The sequence below is a fragment of the Belonocnema kinseyi genome, chromosome 5 (assembly GCF_010883055.1).
Source record: "Belonocnema kinseyi isolate 2016_QV_RU_SX_M_011 chromosome 5, B_treatae_v1, whole genome shotgun sequence".
NCBI classification, from domain to species: domain Eukaryota; kingdom Metazoa; phylum Arthropoda; class Insecta; order Hymenoptera; family Cynipidae; genus Belonocnema; species Belonocnema kinseyi.
Window position 1 is genome coordinate 128,452,414 of NC_046661.1, and position 9,547 is coordinate 128,461,960.

The window sequence follows — 9,547 nt, forward strand, 5'->3', positions numbered from 1 at the left end:
GGCGCATACTTTGAATAAAATATTTGTTATCATTCTCTTGAAATAAATGTGTTTTTTTCTTGAAAAAATACCGGTTTCATATGTATACACCTGGTATATTTACCATTAGATGAGTCAAATATTATTATATGATGAAATTTAACAAATAATTTTGTTTTAAACTATTATTTAGAAACTCAAGGTTTTTCAATTTTATGTAGAGCTAGAATTAGCCAATCCGTTGACAAAAAATTGATTGCAGTATGCACAAAATTGTAATGTTTTTAGATTTTGAGAATAAAATATGGGATAAATCGATTCTGTAATTGAAACTTCGATTCTGTATTAAATAATAAATTCATTACGGAAATACATTAGGAACAAATTTTCATAATATGAATTTCAGAATCAAGTAGTAAAATCAAAATGCAAAATGTGTAGGGATTCCAACAAGAGCTACTTATTTAACTGCGCATGCGTCGCATTCGGCATTTAATTGGTTGCTATCCGCGCGAAGTTTAAAGTGCTAAACAATCTTATTTTTCCTTTTTATTATAAACAATGATATTTCAACGTATAGAAATGACCGTTAGGTCGAAATTAATTATTCATAATAACAATTAATTAAATGCATATTCTGTCTATATTGCTTCTTAACCTAAAAAAATACCACGATCTAATAAATAATAGCTCAATTTTTGTGTTAAAATATCATCTATAACCACATTCTCGAATTTTTCAGAAAGTAATGGAATTGATAGAAAATTGAAATTGTTTACAGCAAAATGTTAATAAATCGTAAATTATAGGTCATGTCCTGATGATTTCCATTGTTTAAGTGACACCTGGTTGTCTTTGGAAACATTCGAAAAGGTCAAGTTGTAGGCAATCTTTTTTCGAAAGAACTTTTTCTAATTTGATAAGAAGTTTTATAGACAACATTTTTTTCAAGAAATTAAAATTGTTAATCAAAATGTTTCTGGTCAAAACCATTTTTTTCATAAAAAAAAACCTTTTCCTCAAAACTGATACCATCTATAATAATCTTACGTTTTTTAAAAGTATAATTAAATTTTGTAGTCTGGAACCTCTTCTTTTCGTGCTTGCAGTACTTTAATTTTAACTTACGATAACTTAATCGGAACCTGAGAATCGAATTCTCAGGTATCAAAGAGAGAGCACCTGTTCGTGGGGGCTGTCAATTTCTACCTATTAAATTTTTCTTGCCTGATAAGGGTACTGTACGAGTACCGAAACTTTGGTAATGCAATTTTATTTATATACTTTTATTTTTAATGTTATTTTATTGCAATCTGATAATAATAAAAATAAAAAAGACGAAAGAAAGCAAAAGATAAGAAAGGGGATGTGGTTGGCTGCCTTCTAATTTTTCTTTCCTCTTTTTTATTTTTGTCCGAAAATTATTTTGTATTTTTTCAAATTTTTCAGATTACAATAGGATTTTTTGGTTTTTGTTTGTTCGTTGTGGTCCAAATTTGGTCGTTGGCTTCTTGTTTTTTTTTTTAAACAAGGGTTTACATCAATTTGATTATTGTACGTTAAATGGGTTTTTAATGTGGATTTTAATCTAAGTTGAATTCCTTAAATTTTGTTTCGATATACGCGCAAACTCTTTTTTATGATAGGATTAAAATAATGACCAATTTGGAAAATTCTGCAATACCCAGAGTAATGTTAAAGAGACTTGATAAGCTTGAAATTGATAAATGAAGTTGTAGAGGGCACAATTTTGAAATTTAAGAGTTTTTGAATTTATTTCTGGGTAACTTGATCAATTTATCATTTCTAATGAAATGTCAATATTCGATAATTTTGTAATATTGGAATAATTATCAAATTGGAAAATTCTGCAATATCCAGAATCATTGTTAGGCGACTTGATAAGCTTGAAATTTATAACTAAATTTGCAGAGAGCTAATTTCCAAATCTGATAATTCTGAAATGTTTTTCTGGGTAACTGGTTAAATTTATAATTTATAAAGAAATGTTAACACTGGTTTTATCTCATTTTTTTTCTATACGGGTTGAAAAGTATCTACATGATGTTTGTTTTCCGGTCAATACTTTTAACAAAAAATTAGATCGTCGGGAAAGCATTACAAATTATTATTTCACTTGTTTACAATACAAATAAAAAATTTGAAAAGAAGAATTAAACTAACGGCAGCGTGGTCACCAGCCAGGATCTTTACCACTGTACCGGCGGTGCTTGGTGCACGTAGACACGCGAAAAAATTCTTTCACAAACATTTCAGATAGATTTTAGAGTGCACAATGTTTTTTTATCGTAAAAGACTGAAATTTCAACAAATTACTTTACTTTTTAAATTAAAAATTGCACTACTAACAGGGCCTCGATTAAGTCCCCAAATTACTTTTTTTCTTCTAAATATATAATTGCAAAGAATGACAAGACAAAACTTTGTTTAATTTTCTGCTCTTACATCGAGTACGTGTAAGTATAGGTCACCGATTTTTTCTGATTTGCAATGAAATATGATTCAGCAATAGGCAATTGAAAGTTTACTTTTTTACTTTGTAGGCATTGTTGGGGTATATTTCGTGTTTAAATCAAAATTTTAAACAGCCCCAATCATATTTTCCAAACTTACCGTGCTTTATTTCGTGAACACTATTTTAATTTATGGTTAAAATTTATCAAACTTATTTATTTGTAAAATTTTTCATGCTTATTATTACGAGTATTTGTCTAATGAAAAGAAAAAAAATATAAAATAGAGAAAACTTCTATCTCATAAATCAGGCCAGGCCTGTAACAAATGATCAAATAAATTAGTAAGTATAAATCCTCAACTATAACTGTTACGGTAGAGATTCCAGTTGAATATTATTTTAATTCATGTACTAAAAAACAATCCTTAATCTCACCACAGAAGACGAATTTTAAACGCAAAAAACATAAATTATCACTGAGTAATGTTATTCGTTTGCCCCCTCTGAAATCGAATGATTAAAATCATCGGAATGTATCAATTTTTACCAAAAAAAAGACCCAAAATCTTTGTAAAATATTTGAAGTCTTTGTGAAATATTTTCAATCTATCCGTATTCTTTGCGAAATATTTGAAACCTTTGGAAAATAATTGTAATCTTTCTGAAATATTTTTTAGAAATATTTTGGAATATTTGCGAAATTACGGAAATATTTGGGAAATCATTGAAATCTTTGTGGAATCTTTCTCTAATCTTTGGAAATCTTTGTAAAATATTTCTAAAATTATTTCAATCTATGTGAAATCATTGAAGTCTCTGTGAAATTATTGAAACCTATATGAAATCCTTACTAAATATTTTATACCTTTGGGAAATCACTGCAATCTTTGCAACATCTGTGGGAAATAAAATCTTTTCGAAATATTTAATTATATTTTTTAAATATTTGGTAATATTTCAGAAATTTGTGGAATAATTAGAAAATCAATCAAGTCTTTGTGAAATTTTATAAATCTATCCGAAACCTGTGCTAATATCTGAATTCCGTGAATAACATTTTAATTTTTAGAAAGAAAAAATGTGAAATTGAAACTTGAAAGTGGTTATAACCACATTTTTTATAAATAGTGATGAAAAAATTATTTTTCAATTGATTAAAAAAAGATATCACACTAGTAACCATGCAATTCCCAAAATAATAACAAATTTTGTCATCTTTCATTTTCCGGTTCAACATTTTCCTCTAAAATGCAATTTGAGTTATCCGCCCACGCAAAATTAACTTTCATTTTACATTTTTGAGAACCGTAAGTAAGCCCTAAATGCCTAAATCATGTTACAGGTCCAAACTGGATTTACTTTTATTTTCACGTGTGGTTCGATCCGCTTAACGTTAAGCTAATAACTCGTTCTTTTAAATCATGACTGAAGTTTTCAATAGTTTTTTTTTATTTCAATATAATATGCGAAATTTCCGAGAAATAAATTGTTGAAATTTACCGTATTAAAAAAAGCGATGGACTTAACTTTTTTATAACTTAGAAAGTATTTATTAACAAAATTTTAAACAGTTTACCCAATATGCAGTTGATCCCAAACTTTGAAATGAACTATACTAAAAAATGGCTTCATTGCATTTCCATAAATAAATGAGGCATTTTTATAAACAAATGAAGATTGCAAAAAAAGACCTCATTTTTTCACTTTTTTGTGGATATTGTGGTCATTCCAGAATATACTGCAAAAATTTCAAGTGCAGAAATGAATAGATGTTTATGAATAGTTGTCATATATGGTACGCGCGGTAGCACGCACGCTTGAAGTATGTAAAGGCTTCAGTTAAAAATTCATTATTCAACACCTATCCATTTCTCCACAAAAAAAGTGAAAAAATTATGTCCTTTTTTAGCAATCTCTCTTTGTTTATAAAAATGCCTAATTTATTTATGAAAATTCAATGGAACTATTTTTCAGTATACTTCATTTTGAATTTCGAGATCAGCCGCATATCAGATAAAATTTTTGAAATTTTATTGATAAGTATTTTTTCAGTTATAAAAAAGTTAAGACTATCACTTTTTTAACACAATCATTTTCAAAAATGTAGTTTTCGGAAATTTTGCATATCATATTTAAATATGATAACTCTTTAGATATGCTAACTGTTCTCTGATGAGAATGTAATTATATTAAAGCTTTGAATTAATTTCATTACATACATTCGGTTTTGGTGAAATGTGCTCTCCTCTGCTCCAGTGGTCAGTCAGAATACGCTGATTGGACTATCTTGGACCATTAATATTTTTATGTTATACTGAGTGATCAGAGAAGTAAAACTGAAAAAAATGCATAAATATTATTGAAAACTTGAGAGTAAGTGCCGTATTCATTGTTGAAATTTGCTTAAAAAATTGACAAATTGTTGCTGTTGGCAAAAGTTAAAATAATCTTAACAGTCTTCAAGTAATAATTTGTTTATCAATATTAAAAAAGTTTATTCACAAATTGCAATTGAAAATGATATTGATGTCATTTGCGAAGTGATGTTTCATTACACTTTTTAATATTTCGAAGTAATTACAAATATGCTTAAATGATCTTCTCGGGATTGAACAATATTTCTATTTTAATTTATAAAAAAATCATATTGTTAATGAATTTTAAACCAGTAGCATCATCTTGAAAAATTGAAACACCCACATTTCTTAAAAATTGTATCAAGATTCATTGATATTAGTTAAAAACTTGCACAGCTAAATGAATAATTTTTAATTTATATATATATATATATAATATTGTTGCGACCATTAACAAAGTTAGATGTAATTGTTCTTTTGCTTGACCCTCGGCATGCAGACATCTTGCCCAGTGACGTCACAACTTGAAATACATAGTTATTTCCAGATCATGTCAGAACTGCGTAGTTGGATATTCTTTATATTTTAAAAGCAATTTAATTGAATAAAAAATATCCAAATACTAAATACCAAATACAAAAATATCCATATCTTGGATTTCCCCAACCAACCGAAATATTTCACGTTGCCAATCTTTCAAGAAACTTTACACCGACATTGAAGTAACTGGGAATCCCCGAATGCCAGTGGGAATTGCCGACCAGCCGAAAATCGACATTTGTGATGCTAGACTACGAAAGAGAATGTAATTCTCAGACAAATTTCATCAATCGAAGAGTTAGGGGTCTTCATTACTTTATTTGAAATAAGAAAAGCACTAATAAAGCTTTTGAAACCGAAAAAAAGAGAAAGTGGTATCTTGAAAAATAAACGAGTCCAGAATATTTTTCCATTGCAAAAAATGATCCACCTGTTTTCACACTAACGCGGCCACAAAAGTTGATATCAAATAAATGATACTAACTCTACTAGAAAGAATTTAACAAATATATGATCTTATTCACTTACAAAATTTAAATCGCAAACCCGTTGCGATAGTGCTCCCTATATTTCACGAATATTCGCAACAGACTAAATAAAACGAACCGAACGAACTGCAATGTGGAACGAGAATGATTGAGACTAAAACTTCCTGTTGGCGAGGGGGCAGATTCAGTGGTCAAATCTAGTGCTCATAACGAGTGCCCCGAATTCTTCTACGCAAGCGTCGCGCCCGGTCTCTGATTCGATGCTGTTCGCGCGCAATTTGAAATGCTAAAATATAACATTTTTATTGTTTGTTATAAATAATGTCATTTTAACTTATATAAATATTTATTAGACCGATATTAACGAATCTTGATCAAAAATAGCAATGTATTAAGTGCATACAGTCTAAATAAAGCGCAACGCAGGCGTAGAAAAGTTCGGGGCACTCGTTACGAGCACTGGTCCTATCTCCCAATTTTGGAAAATTTTTGTACTGCGTTTGCGTCACGCCGGCATCTCGATTAGTGACTATAGCGCGCGTCTTTTAAATTATATAAGTATTAAAATTCAATATTTATGACACATAATGATTGGGAATTGCATCAAAGATAATTTTTTAATCCTAAAGTAAAATTTTGGAGTAACAGATGAAAAATAATGCGATTTTATTGCAAAAAACGTTATGAACATACATTTAAAAAAAATTTTTAAACAATATGCTTCATTCTTTTTTGGTAAGTTTAGTGATTTTATTTGATGTCACATTGTCAGGAATCAAAAAAATTTAATTTAAAAAATAGAGAGAGACGAGATTAATCATGATAAAAAAAATTCTTTCATTCTCTAAAATTAGAATTTATGACGTGTTTTTCATTAAAATCTCAATTTTTTTTATCTGTCACTCTAAAATATTAGTTTAGGATTCAGAAATTACTTGTGATACATTTCCCAATTATTATTTATGATAAATTTTCAATATGAATACGCATACTTTTCAAAATCAGGTCGCCAACAGTAACTAATCAGGGTGTCAACGGCGAGACGAAAGCCCAGTTCAAAAAGTTCCCAAAATTGGGAGTATTGGGCAGAGTGGACGGAAAAATATAATTGATGTATTAGATATATAGAAATGTACCGATAATGCTTTAAAGACAACTAAAATGAGCTTATGACAGATATTGATTTTCAAATTTTAATAAGAATTAGAGAAAGATCTTTTAAGATAAAGATTTTTTAAAATTGACATTGGAGAGGTAGCTATGTCTCTTTCTAGATAAGTTGATTGTTCGAGAGCATTTCCATTGGATGGAGTATTTGAATGAGACCAAATAAACGTAAACTAGAAATCTCTCTTCCAGGTATTAGAAACCTGAACCAAATTTTCTTTTTCTGTGATGTTATTCAGTGTTTAAAGTTTGTAAAAATTTGTTTATCTCAATTCATGCAACATGCACATTAGTAGAAAAGTAGTTTTTTTCCTTAAAAATCAGTTTTCTTCACTATTCTATTTTTGGTTCAAAATTGATCTTTTTAAGACAAAAATTCATGTATTTTGCTGGGAAAAAAATCATCTTCTTTGTTGAAAACTCACCTACACGGAGAGAAATTTCGGAACATTAATTCACGGCACTACTCCTTGATTTTCTTGCGCTTTGGCGAGAGAGCCAACATCTCGGAACCTTTGCTTTTGAAGCATAGGTCTCGAGGTTTCAGATATTAGGCCACGCCGCTTTGCCCTCAGGTCTTGAATTCTACGCTTTCAGATCACAGAGTTCGAGACTTTAAATCACGTAAAAATTCTAGGTCTAATATCACGCGCTTCTGTGATTTAATCTCTTGAAGTTTCTCTCTGTGTAGCAACTTATCTTTGTATTAAAAATGCATCATTTTAATTAAACATTCAATATTGTCCTTCATATTGATCTAATTTGTTAAAAATTTTTTCGCTTGAAAATATTAATTCTTTCAACAGAAAATTTTAACGAAATAAAAACTGAATTATTTTCAAGAAATTTCGAAGATTTTTTAAAGAATCCAATAAGATTTAGGGTTTTGCAAGAGATTTTATTTTATTTTAAGACAGTTTTAGTGATTTTAAAGAATGACAAGCAAGTCATTGAAAAGTTGGATCTGTGACGAAAAGCCCAAACGACAAAGCGCCCGCCCAATGAGAGTCGTGCTCTGTGAATCAGAGAGCGACTCGCTTCATCGCGATGGATGTATGTATGAAATCGCCCCTACTCACTCTCTGATTCGCGGGCCTTTTTCACGGAGCGCGACTCTCATCCAAAAAGTTATTCAAATAGATTTTAATATATTTTTTAAAAATCAAAGATTTTAAAATTTTTCAAGAGATTTAAAGAATTTTAAGAAAAATTTAAAGATTTCAAGGGATTTGAATGAATCTTTGTTAATTTTGAGAAATTTCATAAGATTTTAAATGATTGTAAAGAAGTTAAAGGAATTTCAATGAAAAAGTCGAGGAGTTTAAATATTATTAAGAAATCTTACAGGATTTCGAAGAGTTTAAATGATTTTAAGGAATTACTAGGTACTTGACGGGATTAACATTTTTTAAAGGATTTAAAAATATTTCAATACGTTTTAGTTACTTTAAAGAATCTCAAGCGATAAATTGAAAAATTATTCAAAAAGGTTTCAAGGGATTTCAAAAATTCAAAGATTTTAAGGATTTTCAAAATGTTTAAAGAAATTTAAGATAAGGATGAAGATCACAATCATTAATAATCTTTATTGTCTTCTTGTACGTTTTAGAGTGTAAAAATAATCGTTGGACATCTTTGAAAAACACACTTTTAGATTTCGACGTTACCGACAGAGTGTCAGTTAATGTTAGAATCAGCCACGAAGGTATAATAAGGAGACCTAACTCCGTTCCCCCACTTGACAATAGAAACTTTACCGTAAGTGATACGCACATTATAGGAAGATCTTATATTTGAGTGCGCAGGTGCGCAGTTGTCCTCTTCCTATACATGGAAAAGTGTGCGAGTGAGAAAGTTTGTCAAATTGACGTGAGTTGAGAGGTTCTGTTTGTTTTGATGCAAGTGTCAGAAATGTGTTCTAAGCCATGAGGTGTCAAGTTCCGGGTTGTGGACGAAGTTATACGCCAAAGAAGGCAAATACACTTCCTTTTTTTTAAAGCCTTCAATGTAAGTACAATAAAAGTCTAATATATTTTATTGTTTTACCTAACTGACATTTAATTTTAATAGAAATGATTTAGAAATTTAACCTTTATTTTTTGATCTTATTTTCCTATATAAAAGAGACGCAGTTGCAAATGTGGCAAGAAATTTTAATTCTTTACGGTGTAAATGATTTTACTGAAAATCACGTAATTTGCGCTCTCCATTTTAAGCAAGCACCGAAAATACTGTTTATATATTTATTCTGTGTATTTTTCGTATGATGATCAACAAAAGAACACAACCTCTAACTTACGTCAATTTAACAAACTTTCTCACTCGCACACTTTTCCATGTATAGGAAGAGGACAACTGCGCACTCAAATCTAAGATATCCCTGTAATGTGCGAATCACTTACGGTAATGTTTCTATTGCCAGTTTCAGATGGCTTCCCACCAGTGCTCACATTATGGAAAAAGTATACATTTCAACACTGACTCGCCGCTCGTCGGTGTGTAGAAGAAGAAGGCGATGTTGCGCGCGCAGGCTTCTCTCT

At 29.7% G+C, this 9,547-nt stretch overlaps 1 protein-coding gene across 1 annotated transcript in view; it reads right to left on the reverse strand.

Moving 5' to 3' along the window:
* LOC117173396 overlaps positions 1-5,987 on the reverse strand; it is a 9,207-nt gene extending 3,220 nt beyond the window's left edge. The window contains exons 1-2 of the mRNA XM_033361936.1: positions 5,881-5,987; positions 4,675-4,791 (exon numbers count right to left, since the gene is read on the reverse strand). The gene's annotated coding sequence lies outside the window, so the exon portion shown is untranslated. The remainder of the gene's footprint in view (positions 1-4,674; positions 4,792-5,880) is intronic.
* Between the last annotated feature and the right edge of the window lie 3,560 nt (positions 5,988-9,547).